Genomic DNA, 17,344 nt, shown 5'->3' with positions numbered 1-17,344 from the left:
AACTTTGCTGCACACAGAATCTCTGTCCAACTCCTTTCGGCAAACATCTCAATGTACAGATTGCCAGTCCGAACCAGAAGGTGGATATTACTGGAGCCTGGTTTTATTCTGGCATCTTCACCTAGGAATGGCTCGTAGGTCCCATAGTATGAGCTCAATTAGTTTTTTATAGAGACCCGTCTCAGCACCAGGGCAGGAAGGCATGAACATGTGTGAACAATTAAAACCAACAAGTGTCGGAGATCCTAAATTTTGCTATCCATAGAATCTCCGTCCAACTCTTTTTGGCAAGCACCAAAGTGTACAGATTGCCAGCCAGAACTAGAAGGTCAATATTAAAGGAGCCTGGTTTTATTCTGGTGTCTTTACCTAGGAGTGGCTTACAAGTCCCATAGTACGAGCTCAATGAGTTCCTAATGGAGACTGGTGTCAGCACCATGGCAGAAAGGAATGAGCACCTATGAACGATTAAAATCTACAAGTGTCAAAGGAAAGTCCAAACTGTTTATCTAAAATAGAACCTCTATCCAACTGTTTTTGGCAAACACCTGAGTGTACAGATTGCCTGTCTGGGCTGGAAGGTCGATATTACAGGAGCCTGTCTGTTCTATTCTCACAAGTGTAACAAGTGATATCTTGTGCTTTCATTTCACCGACTGATTAAATTCAGCCAATTTTGTTGCCTGGCTGCGTCTGCCCATCTGAATCGAATGGCTTGCCAAGTCTCGTTCTGCAAGAATGAATTGGATTTATTTTCGTCCTCTCAAGGGGTGAATGAGACATGGGGGGGAGGGAGTTATTAAGAATTACATGAGGCTAGAATAGGGTCACTGCTCCATTAACAATCAGAAGATGCTTATTTGGAGAAAAATAGTGATACACGGGCCCTGGGGTACAACCTTTGTCACGCATTCCTGCCATTCATTAAATGTAATCCCTATTTGATTGTGTTTGGTTGTGTATAAACAAGGCTGGAGTAATGACAAGTTTATCAATCAGAGATCGCTACAGACATCTCTAATATAGACCTGTCATGTTATGTAAGACTAGGGAAAATAATGAAAAAAATAAAATCGACTCAGGTAAATAATGAAAAAAAACCCCAAGTAAAACAGAGTTCATTTCTTTTCTTAGCTGGAGGACATGCAGCTTCATGTAACCCTTTCCTACCCAGCCATGTCTCCTATAGGCTCCCATGGCCCATCTCTTGTCAGTGCACCATCTTTTTCCCCTGTTGCAGCTGTTCTCCGACATAAGGGAGCTGGAGCTGCTGGATCACCTCCTCACTGCCTAACTTAACCCTATAAATGCCACACCACTGCTCCGCAACCGTGTGCATTGCATGTCGGTGAGGGGGGCATGGGTTTGACAGCATTAAATGGCAATTTCTATAGGCAGTATTGGTTAAGTTTGGGTTTGGGCCAACATTCTTTTCCTGGGTACAAGCAGCAATTAGAGAAGCAGGCGGCAATTCACACACCTTTTCCTTGAGCAGAGGTACCCGTCAGGGATGCCCGTTGTCCCCTCTACTTTTTGCCATAGCCCTTGGCAGCTATGATCAGGCCCAATCCATCCATCTGTGGCTTTAAATATGGGAATACTCAAGAAAAGATTATGCTCTATGCCGATGACACCATGCTCCAACTGGGGGACACTGCTGCTTCACTCCAGGAGGTAATGTCAGTCATAAATATTCAGGTATCACAATTTAATTGGTCCAAATAATCTATAATGCCCCTGGATGGGATCCCTGGTAGTCCAGCATCAGATCTACATAATATCCCTGTTTCATCCCAATTTAAATATCTGGGTATACAAATTACTCCGAGACCGCTTGACTATCTGAATCTAAATTTGTCACCTCTGCTAACTCGTATACCTGACAAAACTAAGGTGTGGGCTAGACTTAAGCTTTCAGTAGTAGGGAAAATTAACCTTATAAAGATGATTTTCATGCCACAGTTGTATATCTTACACAACTCCCTGATGGTTATTCCCCTAAAAATGTTCAGAGTTATTACCTCAATATTCAGATAATTTATTTGGCACACTAAACCTCCATGTATCAAGCTGGAACAAAGCCAAAGGTCGAAGGAAGGGGGTGGTCTAGCCTTGCCTAACCCATGGCTCTATTACTTAGTGGCACGGCTGCAACATATTGCTCGCACCATGCTTCCAGAAGATGCCAGGGTAGATCCCACCACTCATATATTGTATTATGTTACGGGGGCAAAGAGTGTTCCCATGAGACTGGAGGCGCTAACTTTTAGTAAGTCCAGTAAGCTTTTTCCCATGTTTGCCCTTATGCAAAAAGTCTGGAACAAGGTAAGGCAGTTCAAGGAGGTCATCGGGTTTACCAAATTTAGCCCCATATGGGGCAATGGGCATTGAAGTCTTTACAATACAGTGCTAAGTTGAAACAGTATGGTATAACACATCTGTCTTACATATTTAATAACGGTAAACTACGTCCCTTCCCCATTTTATGAGTTAAGTACAATCTCACACAATCAATGCACTTTTACTATTTGCAACTGCAACACACCATTAAGGCACAGCTAGGAGAAGACATGTGGGTAATGTCTCCTACCCCAATCTTTAACTATATGTCGGAGGTGGAAATATACCAGGGTTTTATATCCAGGAGCTATTACATGCTGCTGCTCATTTTCTTGAAGGATTTTCCTTCCAAAGCTGAACACAGATGGGAGCAGGATGTGGGACCCTTTGGAGAGGAGCAGTGGGAGGAGGCCATGCAGGCTGTGCAGTTGTGTTCCCTTAATGTCACCCCGTGGCTATCACAATTATATATACTACTTCCACCTAACACCCGAGAGGCTATTCAAAATGGGCAAGAGAGAGGACCCTATGTGTACCGGGTATACATATATACACATATATTGGAGAAAGGTAGTGGATACTCTTGGTAGAGTGTTCCCAGTTGATCTTCGTACCAATCCCAAACTTTGTCTGTTGGGTATTGTGGACGATCTCCAGGTAGAGGAAGTCACTAAACAAGCTTTAGCCAGGGCTCTGTTTCAGGCCCGTATACTGATTCTTAGACCCTAGAAGTCAGTGGACCTCCTGGAAGGAGTGGGTAGTCCAAATGGGAAACACATTATGTTTAGAAAAATATATTTTCCAACAGAGAGACTGCTCGGTAAAGTACCAGGCGGTTTGGTCTCCTTGGTTGGACACGCAAGGCTTATCCCCAGTAGACCTCATTCTGGACAGACTTTTGTGAGATAATTGGAGTTCTGATTGCTAGAGGTATAGGCGTGGAAGATGGGTTATACTACTGTTGGAGTGGGTTTTTTGAAAAATAAAACAAAAACAAAACACTTTTGTGATGATGTGACAAATACTGACAAATACTTTTAATGCTGAGCTCATGGCAGAGAGAAAGAGGGGAAGAAGCAGTAAAAGTTGCATGGTTAGTGCAACAGAGCTGGCTGAGGCTGTATAACACTGCACACAAGGCGGGTTGGGAGAGTGGTGTCCCAGATGCTTGATAGAGATACCACTAAGCCACTGTGCTTTTCTTTAGATTATATTGTATTGTATTATATTATATCATATCATATTATATTAAATTACATTATATTATATATTGTGGCTATATTGCTTTCTTAAAAGACAAATGCTTTATAAATAATATGTACTATATAAAATCACTAAATCTGTAAGCAAAATCAACAAATGGCATTTCTGTCTCAAAGCACCTAGATACTACAACTTTCCCAAAATTGATTTGCTTTCTTTTTACATAAAACAGCCAATCAGATTTTCTGTCCTCTTCTCCCATTCTGTACTCCAATTTCAAAGAAAGAACGTGATTGGTCACTACAGACAACAGGTCAGGAGGCACAGAGATGCACAAGGCCCTGCGCGAGACTGTTGGACCAATAATCTCTGCCTCTTACACCTTGAGACGTCTTTGCGTCTCAGGCCGGGGCTCGGACTGCATTGAAAGGATTATGAGAGTGAAGCCCAGCGTTAAGGAATCTCATGAGGCGCTTTATTTGGGTCTCAAGGCTTAGCGTACGCCTTTTATCCTCCCTGGCAGATGCTCCCCTCTGCTGTGTGTGCAGTATGGCACAGGATTCGCGCCATCTGCTTGAGACGTTTCAGTGGAGAAATCCCAATAACTGACAATATGCGGCGACATTTGCAGACCGTTCTGTCATACAGGATGCGGTGTATGTTTAGAAGGATTAATCTTTTCCTCTCTTAACCCAATTTGCTCTGCAAGACATTATACAAGGACAAACAGCAAACTTTCCTGTTGTTGGGAAATGAGAGCACAGTGTATGCTGGGTGTAAACTCAAGATCATCTAGAGCAGCAATTGTCAACCAGGGTTCCATGGAGCCCTAGGGTTCCTCAAGAGGTTGCTAGAGGATCCTTGAGCTGTAGCTGACTGACCTCCCGTTGGATGGTGCTTGTATAGTTTCAGGGTCAGTGCTACTTGATAGAGCCTGTTGCATGAACCCAATGGTTGATGTTATTGGATGTAAAAGACGTATTCTTCCTAGTAGCCACCATTGTAAGGGCCATTTTTCCCACTGACTACCAATAGATTGGTTTTAGCAGAGGTTCCCCAAGACCTGAAAACTGTTCCTTTGGGGTAAAAAGGTTGAGAAAGGCTGATATATAGGGACATGGCTGACGCTTAGTCCAAGTACATGTGTGTTTGTATTTTTGAAATAGTTATTAAAATTATATTTAAAGTTGGACTTTGAAGACGCGCATTAGCAGGAAACACATTGGGGGTTATTTACGAAAGGCAAATCCACTTTGCACTGAAAGTGCCCTTGGAAGTGCAGTCGCTCTAAATCTAAGGGGTAGATCTGAAATGAGTGGAAGCTCATGTCCCCCTTGGATCCACAGCGACTTTACTTCCAAGTGCACTTGCAGTGCAAAGTGGATTTTCCTTTAGTAAATAACCCCCATTGCCTGGAGCTATATGTGCTGACTGCTCCGACAGATTGGAAACTAGCCACCAGTATCAGATTTTCACAATTTTTTTAGGACTCCTCCTATTTATATGTCAATTCCTCCTGTCCTAGATTAATATTGATCGCTTCAACCCATTGATTTATTGTTGGCAGATAGTTTGATATCCATTTTTGCAAAATAAGTTTACGAGCCATATACAGAGATCTCAACCACATCACATGCATTTCAGCTGGGAGAGTGCCTTCCGATACAATCCCTAACAATGCTATTTTTGGATCAAAATGAACCTGTGTAAAACATAAGGAATCTAAAGTATCAAATACACATGACCAGTAGAGATGCAGTTTAGGATATCGCCATAGCGTATGTATAAGTGTACCTGTATCAGTAGTACACCTTGGAAAATTTGATGTGGTTGCTTTGCTCTAGGCGTGTAATGGGATCTATGAATGATAAATAACTGAGTCAAACGCTGTGAGGAGGATACCTCGAATACATTTTTCAGAGCTTGCTCCCATTCCTCGTCACTAAGATCCTTTTCACATTGGGGCCGCCCGTGCGTTAGCAGGAAAGAGCCGCTCATTTTAGAAGTTGCAATTTTACCGCTGTTTAAGCGGCGCTTTTCCGCTGCAATCGGGGAGGTTTCAAACCCCCACTAGCGGCCGAAGAAGGGGTTAAAAATATCCATGTTGCGGTGCTTCTGAAGCGCTGCCCATTTATTTTCATGGGCAGGGGCGTTTTGGGAGCGAGCGCTGTATTCAGCGCTCCCAACCTGCCCCAAAGATGCTGCTTGCAGGACTTTTTCTAACGTCCCGCAAGCGCATCGCCCCAGTGTGAAAGCACTCGGGCTTTCACATTCGGGCGGCATGGGAAGTAGTTTTCAGGCGCTTTACAGGTACTATTTCTAGCGCTAAAATGCCTAAAAACTCCCTCAGTGTGAAAGGGGTCTAAGTGTATCCAAATCTCTATGCCACCGTCTAACGCTACCCTCTTGTGTATTAGTTCTAACTATCACTTGTAGAGAAGAGTATATACACCCAATGAGTCCCTGTTTAGAGCATCTTATAGTTACTGCCATAGCTAGAATGGATGAAGGATTATATTTTAATGAAAAGGCCATTGCCTGGCTCTGCAAAGCGGCAATCTTAGCGAGCATTCTTTCTGAGCAATTGACGGTGTGCTGACCCCAATGCTGGAGAGGAGAGCTATAGCAAAAGATTACCATCCACATTGAGATGTTACTGTATTTGTTATGCGCTGTTTGCTGCTTCCTTATGCAGCTTTGGAGCTAGTGAGTGTGCAGTGGTGGCAATGTTTGTACACACGTGGTGATGCACGCTGCTTCGTGGATTTGTAAATGCTCACAATTGGTTGTGTACAGATTGTACTTAGATTGATGAAGACACACACAAAGTGGATTGTTATCTGATGCACTTTACTTTTGATATCTGGCACATTATATTTGTGGACTATTATATGGTGCACTTTATATTTGACACTTTGGGGTTGATTTACTAAAGGCAAACAGACTTTCCAAAGTTCAATTGTCTTCTGCAAGTGCAGTTGCTCTAGAGCTTAGTAAATGAGGTAAATTGCAAAAGGGAGTACCCAATCACATTCAAGGAAAACTAAAAAAAAATTCATTTTTGCTTGCACATGATTGGATGATGGTAGTCAGCAAAGCTTCTGCTTGTTTACTAAGCTCTGGAGCAACTGCACTTTGCAGTGTGCACAGTTTATTTGCTTTTAGTAAACCCCTTTATATTTGTTTTTTGCACATGCACGGTTTTAGATGCTTTGTGGGTTTTGTATACTGACCTATCCTACAGGCTGAAAGAATTTTTTTTTTCTAGCGCTGACTGTCCTGTCTTGTGTTTAAGACTCAACAGGAAGTGAGAAAATCTCTGCAAAACTGAGGAAAGTCCCCTCTTTGATTTTAACCAAAACAAGTGTCACCACTGAAAAATGTCCCACCATGATTTTTTTTATGATTTTGATGTGTTTTGTGTTTTCCTGCATTCAAAATGTTCCTATTCTGAACATAATTGTTCCACGTTCAGGAGAGGGAGGTTTAACCTCACCTAAAGGCAGCAGCTCATAAACTCTGCTAAAAGCCTATGTATACATAGACACAGAGAGGTTGATTTACTAAAGGCAAATAGACTGTGCACTTTACAAAGTGCAGTTGCACTCTGCAAGAGTAGTTGCTCCAGAGCGTAGTAAATGAGGTGCAAAGAGTACCCAATCACATGCAAGGAAAATTAAAAAAAACATTTTTGCTTGCACATGATTGGATGATGAAAGTCAGCAGAACTTCTGCTTATTTACTAAGCCCTGGAGCAACTGTTCTTGCAGAGTGCAACTGCAAAGTGCACAGTCTATTTGCCTTTAGTAAATCAACCCCATAGGCTTTTATGGAGTTGAGTTTAGGAGCTTTGGCAAAAAAAAAAAAAAAGTTTAGGAGCTGCTAGCGTACATGAAGCCTTATAGTGTGTCTGTGATCGTGTGATGGGCAATCTGGCACTAATTGACACTGGCTGGGGGGACAATAACTTACTACCTGACATTGACTTCGCTGATGACACTAATACAGTGACATACCTCCCAACTTTTTTGAGATGGGAACGAGGGACACCTAAGAGCAAAAATATGTAGTCATAGGACACACCCCCTGCCACGCCCCCTGAGAGGAGAATTCTACCAAAAAATTATTAGTTACTCACAAGTGCTTTTTTTTTTACCACTCCTATTCCTTTATATTGGCTTTTGAAATGTACAGATGCAGCAATTTAGAAACTGGATGAAAGGTTTAGCACTGGGGAAACACTTTCTGAAAGATAAAAAGTGCATTTTATATACATCTATATAGATCAGACCAAAATGAGGGACAGATGAGGAGGAATGAGGGACAGAGGGACATTGCTCCAAATCAGGGACAGCCCCTCCAAATCAGGGACAGTTGGGGGCTATGCAGTGATCAGTGACAATACTGTACACTGACACTGTACTGACGGCACTAGTGGGAGACATGGCTGATCAAATGGGCAATAAAGGGGTTAACTCTTTGTGTAACAAATATATGTGTGCTGCTTTTACTCACAGGATCTGGATGTTTTTCGCTGTGAATTCAGAGTTGATTTCAGGGAGAAAAAACAGCCAGATCGCTGTTCTGTCTTCAGTGTTCTTTGTGTTGGTAAACACAGAACTCTGTGCTGCGATTGGCCACAACTGATCAGCAGGTATGCAGTCAAAATCATTGGCTGTAACCTGCTAACAAAATCGCGCTGTGTCCAACCACAGCACAGATGTGCAGGGGATGCGCGCACATGTGCGGCCAAAGGAAGTACACGGCGACATACCAGTACTGTTAGCGGGCGGCAAGCAATTAAAGTAACATGCTTATGTTTACATCTGTACAGGCACGTAAATGTCCCTACAGCGCTTAGAAGTATAATGTTCTACCTCCATTCCATTAAATCTATACATGTGCATGCATTTATATGCCTACTACACACATAAATGACTGACCTTGGGAGCAGATTTTTCTATTTTGATCTTACGTAAGTTTACCAATCTTTAGGCCCTTTCTGCATGGGTCCATAGAAAACAATAGAAATGTGTTCAGATACATTAAAAATGCTGTCATTTTTCTGGTGGGGCACTTCAATTCCAGATCTACTCATCCCTATCCTGGGTGACCATGGAAATCCATTGGTGGGCAGAAGTCTTCAGCCCAACAGACCAAATATCCATATTATAGCGGAGCTCCACCCAAAAGGGGAAGTTTCACTTTAAGGGTTAGTCCCACACTCCTCTTGAACACTTGGCACTTTTGATGGGGGGGGGAGCAGGCACCCGCTTTTGACAGGTACCCGCTTCCCACTTCCGTTACGAGGGAAAATGGAGGAAAATGGAGGTTCTCCTCCCCCTGCAGTCTTCTGGGACACTAATAGGTCCCAGAAGACTGCATCCACCATCCACGATTCACAGCGCGACTCGCGCATGTGCAGTGGGCACCAAGCTGTGAAGCCGCAAGCTGGGTGCCCATAGTGAAGATGCCGGTGCCGGGGACCGAAGACAGCAGTTGAGACCGACTGGGGTGAGCACACCGTTGCTTCGTGGGAAGGTGAGTGTGTTTTAGCCCTCCTGGCGGTATTCCCGAGTGTGGCTCGGGGTTGAATTTCAGTACCATTAGCGGTAACCCTGAGCCATTGCAGAATCCTGGTACTTACCTTGTCACCAGGATCCTGTGATGTCCCCTCGCTGTGTCCTCCGCCAGATCATCCGCCCGATGCTCTGTGGTCCGGGTTCCGTTCCCTGCGAGCGTTGTGACGCATGGGGGCGGAGCCTGGCGGCAAATTCAAAAAGTACAAAAAACATAACACATACAGTACACTGTAATCTTACAGATTACATTACTGTATCAAATCATTTCACATCCCTTTTGCCCTAGTGCTTTGTCCAGTGCCCTGCAGGCAGTTTTATATTATATATACTGTTCTTTCTGCCTGGAAACTTGAGATTGTCCATAGCAACCAAAAAGCATCCCTTTACGTCAAAAGATGTTTTAGACCAGCTAGAAAACAACGATAGAAAATTGAGAATTGAGCGATAGTGATTAGTGAGGAGATTAGTTTTATTATTATTATATTTTTATTTTTTATAATTATTTATAGTTATTTATTATATTATAATTTTTGATTTCGTGTTTCAAACTTTATCATACCCGGGATGTCTACTGGACTCTTGTTTGGACAGATTTAAGTGAGTTATTCCTAATGCCGCCTAGACACGATCGGACATTCCGACAACAAAATTCTGGATTTTTTTCCGACGGATGTTGGCTCAAACTTGTCTTGCATACACACGGTTGCACAAATGTTGTCGGAAATTCCGAACGTCAAGAACGTGGTGACGTACAACACGTACGACGAGCCGAGAAGTTCAGTAGCCAGTGCGTCTCTGCTGCTTGACTTATAACTTTGGATTCTCATGAGTTAAATATGCCAGTTGTCGATTTAAATCTACCAATCCAGATTTTTATGCAAATTTGAAAGCTTAATGACAGCTATTGGATATGTTAAAAATACATTCATGTCTCTCTGTGATCTCTTGCAGGTGATTTATTACACTATCCACTTGTAACACCAGTGCAGGTGGATAGGGTTACCATCCCCAGTATAAGAGTCCAATGCTTAATAGTATTGTATTATTATGATCTACTATTGTTTTCTCATCACTAACCATGGCATATGGACAGAGTTTTTGTTATACAATGACTGGTGTCAGTCAGCCATCATATAGAATGATGGTTCGGCTGCTGTCCAAAATCTTGTCCCCCCCCCTTCCCTATTGCTGTTGTGGCTTGTCGGCACTCCCTGGCACCGGGGGGCCTCCAGTCTGCCCTCTCCGTGGGGCAGGAGGCTTTTCTCAGGGAGGCAGCTTTGCGCATGCGCTGTGGCCCCTTCTGTCCCCGCGTCTGTGTTGACGTCTGACGTCATCGCGCCGTGTGACGCGGTGGCGCCGGACGTTACGCTGACTGAGGAGCCTTTAGTGGAGAGCTCTCACACGCAGCTGCAGTGATTTACGCGGCTGTGTTTCAGAGCCTGCTATACAGACGCCACCTCTCTTAATTACCGGATTGGTTGCCTTCTGGCTACCACTCCCACATGAGGGATATTTAAAACACCTAACATATGTGCCAGATCAGTGCTACACAGCTGAGGCATTTTGACATGGACACACTGGGATGGATCTAAAGGCAAGGTTAGAATATAGACAGTACCCCTGGTGTTTTCCGTTTTTTTTTTTTTTTTTTTTTTCTTTACATACCTTCTGTGACACAGATTTCTCTGCAACTTTAATCCTATATGATGTTTGACTCTTTTAAAGCTACTTTTTTTCCTCCTTCCTGGTCGAGCTCCCTCTGTCTGTCTGTCTGCCCTTCTCAGTGAATGAAAACATTCTATCAGCTTTATACTGTGGGACGAGTATATACACATACACCTTCTCTGTATTCTGACAGGTCCATGCCCTCCATACCCTAATCTGGGTGGCTCCTGCGAGTTCTGACCTGCCGCTTCCACTCATTTGTGTGTATATGAGAGGGGGGGTCTTTGACACCACCGCATCACCCTGGTTCTATGAACATCTCCGTATGCCTTATATTCACCAAATGAGATGATGCAAATTTCCTCTGTGCTTAGGGAATATCTCCTTGCACACTAATTAAACCTTCTAAAAGGACCTTCTGGGTGTGGGACCCAATCTGCCTGCAAACGTGCTGTGTAATTTCCCTGCCATTAGGAGAGCATTTTAGATTTGTGAGTATTTAATTACATATCTTTGACTGTATTTCTGCCATTTCATAATCTTATGTTAATATATGAATGAACTGTAAACTTATAATGTTTTGATACTTTCATACATACATATTTATACTTTCTTATTATTTTTTTCTAATAGAAACGCAATAATACAACCTACCTAACCCCTGAAGAAGGAAGTACACTTTACATAGAAAGAAATGTACCTTTCTATGACCTTTTCCGAAACATGTAGGGGTGGTTGGTTATCCAATACCTGCGCTTTTTAGCGCTGTTTTGTAGCATTCATTAGCTATGTACATCATTTGCATTTATGATCATGCTCTTCTTAATTTTTAAGTTATTTTGTATGTTTGTATATTTTCCAATTGTATTTTGAATAAAATTTGTTAAATTTTATATATTTGGTATCCCTTCTCTATACTATATACTATACTGTACTATTCCAAAGACATACTGGTAGGTTAATTGGATGCTGTCTAAATTGTCCCTAGTATGTATGAATGTGAGTTAGGGACCTTAGATTGTAAGCTCCTTGAGGGTAGGGACTGATGTGAATGTACAATGTATATGTAAAGCACTGCGTAAATTGACGGCGCTATATAAGTACCTAAAATAAATAAATAAATAAATAAAATAAATGTACTATCCTTCATTGGCTTTCTGCCCATATTATCCCCTTTTTCTTACAAGTTTGTCTTTGGGATGTGGCAGAAGCCTCTAGGATCAGTCTCTTGCATAGTTTCCCCTACTCAAATAATTTTTCTTCTGCTTGATTCCGAGCATGCGTGGAATTTTGTGTGTCGGAATTGTGTGCACACGATCGGAATTTACGACAACGGATTTTGTTCTTGGAAAATTTGAGAACCAGCTCTCAAATTTTTGTTCTCGGAAATTCCAACAACAAATGTCCTATGGAGCCTACACAACGGTCGGAATTTACGACAACAAGCTCCCATCCAACATTTGTTGTCGGAAATTTCCGACCGTGTGTACGCAGCATTAGAATTACAGGGCTACAAGATAAAACACAAACTTTCTATGCTATGATAAAAATCTGACATAATCATACCGCCAGGGAGGTTACAAGTCAGCAGCTACAGTTTTTGTAGCTGTTGACTTTTATTTTTTTCCACAGATGGCTGGAACTCCGCTTTAATAATAATACCACACTATTTGATAATGAAAATAATGCAAAATACATATATAAAAAAACATCTTTCCCAATTAATAAACCTGACAGAGATTCTAATGCCGTGTACACACGACCGGACTTTTCAACAGCAAAGGTCCGACGGAACGAATCGCCGGACAATTCGATCGTGTGTGGGCTTCATTGGACCTTTGCTGTTAAAAAATCAGACGGATTTTAGAAATAGAACATGTTTCAAATCTTTCTGATGGACTCAAGTCCGGTCGAAAAGTCAGTTCATCTGTATGCTAGTCCGACGGACAAACAACGACGCTAGGGCAGCTATTGGCTACTGGCTATGAACTTCCTTATTCTAGTCCGGTCGTACGTCATCACGTTGGAATCAGTCGGACTTTGGTGTGATCGTGTGTGGGCAAGTCCGTTTCATCAGAACTCCGTCGAAAGTCCGTCGGAAAGTCCTTCAGAGTTCAGTCCGTCGAAAGTCCGGTCGTGTGTACGTGGCATAACCCTTTTCTACGATAGCCAAAACTAAAAAGTTGGCTTTAGATACACTTTAAAGTGGAGCTAAATTCTCTCAATCATAATTAGCTATTTATAATCCTTATGCACCTAGCATTAGTAAATAGATAGGAAGGTATATTATGTTTGTTTTAAACTTTTTTTTTTTTACATTTCAGTTGCTTCCTGGTTTCTGGCCTAGGCCAAAATGATGTCATACATTGCAGGAGTCTTCCTTTTTTTTAAATTTCATCTGGATTAGGGGCTTTCTCAGCTAAGCACACCTTCCTGCTTGCATGCCTGAATTAAGGACAGATGGATTCCAGGAAGTAAATGCTAAAAGAATCATCTTCAGTTACTCAAGATGGCCGCAGCTAGAAATGCTAGGGTTTTTTTTTTTTTTTTCAAAGTGATTTAAGTGATGTAAAGCATGGAGACATGGATGGATGGGGGAGTTTGCTTTCAATATTTGAAATGAATTTAATACAGATTTCAGTATGTGATGCTCATTGCTCAGATAAAGTTTAGTTCTGCTTTAATGTTCATGAATATTTGTATATTTAGTTATATAACTTATATAACTAGTTATATAACTTATATAGTTTTTACTGCTCTGGCACTTTTCACGTAAAGAACATAAGAATTTTCCAGGGAGAAGGAAACAAGTAAGTGGCCACATCGAAAATAGAACATAAAAGGGAAACCTAAGGAACCCGACTATGCTGGAGAAAACTGTTGAAGGTTTTGTATTGCTATCACTTTACTTCCTCTCTTTCTTTCGATGCATCCAATGGCTGAACGTAGACAGGCCATAAACCTTTCTGTGCCCTCTTTCTGAATAACAAATATACAAATGTCACCAGGCAGGAATGCATTAAAGAGATATATGAGCTGGTAGAGGGCCGCCTGGGCCACCATCAATCTCCAACATCCAGGGCAGCTGCAGCAGGATAAATAAAGATGTTCAGCCTGAGCCAAGCAGGGAATTCAAAGAGCACAGGGGCCCCTATATACACCAATTTATCACCAGCGGGGGAACTGAGTCTCCAGCCTGGGTGACCTGTTCCCTTCCTGTCTTTTACTCCTCCACCAATCCTTTTTGGCCTGTGACGAGGAGAAAAACTCAGCTCTGTGTGGTCTGGAATTCAAGAATTTTAGACATCTTCTGCTCTGTAGCTTTATCGTCACTTACTGGAACGATCTGGATACATGGCTATTTAAAGAGACACTGTTAGCATGCCCATTCAGGGCGAAGAGACAAAGGGCTGCCAAGGGCAAAGGGCCCCCCTGATCCATTAATAGCCACATGGTCAACATTTTCCCACCACTCCTTCATAGCCAGCAACAATACCCAGTGCTTCTGTGTATGAGGAAGCCTGGGCGGCACAATGGCTAAGTGGTTCGCATTTCCACCTAGCAGCACTAGGGACATTGGTTAGAATCCAAACCATGGCAATACGTGCATGGAGTCTGCATGTTCTCCCTGAGCCTGCGCGGATTTCCTCCCACACTCCAAAGTCATGCTGGTAGGTTAATTGGCTCCTGTCTAAATTGGCCCTAGTATGTGTATGCAGGGCTTTTTTTCTCAGAGAATAGGTGCAGGAACTCCTCCCTTTTGAGTCAGCCCTTGACTCCACCCCCTACCCACCTGTGAGCACCGTTCCTTGGTTCCACCACTTACCCACCTCCCAGTACCACCCATTTTAGAGAATACAGAGCGAAGTATCATTTTGTATCATTTTGTGGTGCTAAGTATTCTGTATGGAATTTGTTAATGATAACAAGAAAGGCAGTAAAATAGATACACTCCAGCAACAGTGGACCCCCAACAGCCAGCATCAGTAGACCAACAATTGACTCCCTGCAACATAGGACCCACCCTCCCCACCAGCAACAATAGACCTCCCTGCAAAAATAGATCCCCTCCAACATCAATAAACCCTCCAGCAGCCAGCAACAAAGACCCCTCCCTCCCAGCAACGATTGACTCCCCAGCAACATAAGACCGACCCCCAGCAACAATAGATTCCCAATGAGCAACAGAAGATCTCCCCAGCAATAACAGACCCCCTTCCTCTGCAAAATTAGATCCCAGTCTCAATAGACCCTCCAGCACACCTTGCCAATCAGTTCTGGAGGTGCCGGAACTGCGTTCCCCCCCCACGTTCCTGCTGAAAAAAAGCCTTGTGTGTATGTATGTGAGTTAGTGACCTTAAATTGTAAGCTCCTTGAGGGCAGGTACTGATGTGAATGCATTATATATGCATAAATTGATGGTGCTATATAAGTACCTGTAATTAAAAAAAAAAAGGAACTTCCTCCAATATTGCAATGCCCCAACCTTTGAGCCTGTTTCAAGGCCCACATACTGTCATGACTGAGGGAGATGCCATCACTCCCGCTAAAGTCAGATACAGCGGCACATTGGTCTAGTGGGTAGCACTCTCGCCTAGCAGTAAGAAGGGTTGCTGGTTCGAATCCCAACCACGACACTACCTGCTTGGAGTTTACATGTTCTCCCTGTGCCTGTGTGGGTTTCCTCCGGGTACTCCGGTTTCCTCCCACACTCCAAAAGACATGCTGGTAGGTTAATTGGAGCCTGTCTAAATTGTCCCTAGTATGTATGAATGTGAGTTAGGGACCTTAGATTGTAAGCTCCTTGAGGGTAGGGACCGATGTGAATGTACAATGAATATGTAAAGCGCTGCGTAAATTGACAGCGCTATATAAGTACCTGAAATAAATAAAAAAATTAAAAAATACTGCTTGGCACTTGAGATTATAGTGCTCTCTAAGAGAATAAGGAATGGTGGTGGGGCTCTAAGCAAGATGACTGTGGGCCTGTGTCAATGGGCTTTGAGCTGTGTTAATTCATTGAAATGTGTGCTTGGCACAGGTGCTATCAGGGAAGGAATTCTCTTGGGCCAGCAAGGGGGCCCTACTGGTAGGCATGTCACCAGTGCAGGAGAGATGCCAGCTTTTTGCCAAGTGCAGTGAGTGTGCCATCAGTGCATGCAAAGAATGGAGAGCAGTGCCATCAATGGGAGGGGGTAGGTCTAGGCAGTACTCCCAAACCAGGCCCCTTTGGGTCAGCAGAGGTGTTCCATTCACTCCTTGGACAATGAACAGAGAGAGGATGGATATTGACGCACAGAGGACACTTAATCATATAATCAGTATAAAAGCAAAAGGGGAAGCAAATGATAAACAATCATTTAAAAAAATGGCTCATAGGAAGCAGAGTCCATTAGGAGTAGTCCATATGTGGTCCAGGTACAGTTCACTTGATTACACAGATTACAGGGTGCCGTGCCGTGGCTCTGTGGCTTACGCATGCGTTTGCAAATGCATGCGGACTGAACCCCTGTTTTTAACGCATACTGTTAGACAGGTCAATTGGTTGTCTGCGAGCTGGTGGTAAGTAGGCTTGGAGGTTTTTTTTGGGCATTCCCCAGGTTTTGTTGTTATCTGTTTGTGGCCTTCCAATGCCTTTTACTGCGATAGCCAGCTATAAGTGAGGGTGGTGGCAAGGTTTTGTAATCACATTGGTGTGTGTATTGGTCCAGCAACGCACCAGCACCTGTGCAGCCATTGTGCTATTTGCTGGGTGTTTGGTGTGTCCTGTACCTTTAAGAAGGGGTGGGCTCCCTTCAGTCCACCTGCCCTCACTTATCCATTAGAATGCCTGTGCCTCCACTGTGGGGACACCCAAATTTTAGTGTTAGGACCACAGATTACAGGGTGCCGTGACATGGCTCTGTGGCTTAAGCATGCGTTTGCAAATGCGTGTGGACTGAACCCCTGTTTTTAACGCATAATGTTAGACAGGTCAATTGGTTGTCTGTGAGCTGGTGGCAAGTAGGCTTGGAGTTTTTTCCTGGGCATTCCCCAGGTTTTATTGTTAACAGTTCACTTGAGGCAGCTCCGTGTAAAGCAAGAAGCAGCTATATAGAAAATACAGGAAGAAGCACAAGCTGCCGGTGTTCTGCCGAGAAAGTTCCCCTCGACGGATAAGGACCCCCTTGTACTGCGCAGGCTCAGCGCTTGCGCGGTACGAGCTGCCGGAAATAGCCGAAGCTGAATAGCTGTAAATCAGCTGTACACGGCGCCTGTAACAGGACCCCTCGCGGGCTCGCTACGCTCACCACGCTTCGGGCACGGCCTCGCTTCGCTCGGCACTTTTTTATTCTACCTCTGTGTCCACTTGGATGGTGGGGCTTGAACCTGGATTCAGGGCGCAGGCGCCGTGTACAGCTAACTCAAGGTTTTCAGCTTCGGCTATTTTCCGCGTCTCCGTAGTCCTTCGTATTGCGCACGCGCTGCGCCTGCGCAGTACAGGGGGGTCCTTATCCGCCGGGGAAACTTTCTCGCCAAGACACCTGGAGAGTAAAGAGGAGCAGCTCATGACA

At 43.5% G+C, this 17,344-nt stretch overlaps 1 protein-coding gene and 1 long non-coding RNA gene across 2 annotated transcripts in view; one reads left to right on the top strand and one right to left on the bottom strand.

Annotated features, from left to right (window-relative positions):
* SLC1A2 (solute carrier family 1 member 2) overlaps positions 1-17,344 on the bottom strand; it is a 198,865-nt gene that overhangs the window by 104,363 nt on the left and 77,158 nt on the right. The window lies entirely within an intron of this gene.
* Positions 10,653-11,683, top strand: LOC141112946 (uncharacterized). The gene is made up of 3 exons (XR_012236666.1): positions 10,653-10,724; positions 10,984-11,281; positions 11,424-11,683. It is a non-coding gene; the product is annotated as an uncharacterized lncRNA (long non-coding RNA).

Source organism: Aquarana catesbeiana, linkage group LG11, assembly GCF_042186555.1.
Source record: "Aquarana catesbeiana isolate 2022-GZ linkage group LG11, ASM4218655v1, whole genome shotgun sequence".
Classification (NCBI taxonomy): domain Eukaryota; kingdom Metazoa; phylum Chordata; class Amphibia; order Anura; family Ranidae; genus Aquarana; species Aquarana catesbeiana.
Note: the sequence above shows the minus strand (reverse complement) of the source record. Positions and strands in the feature narration are given on the sequence as shown.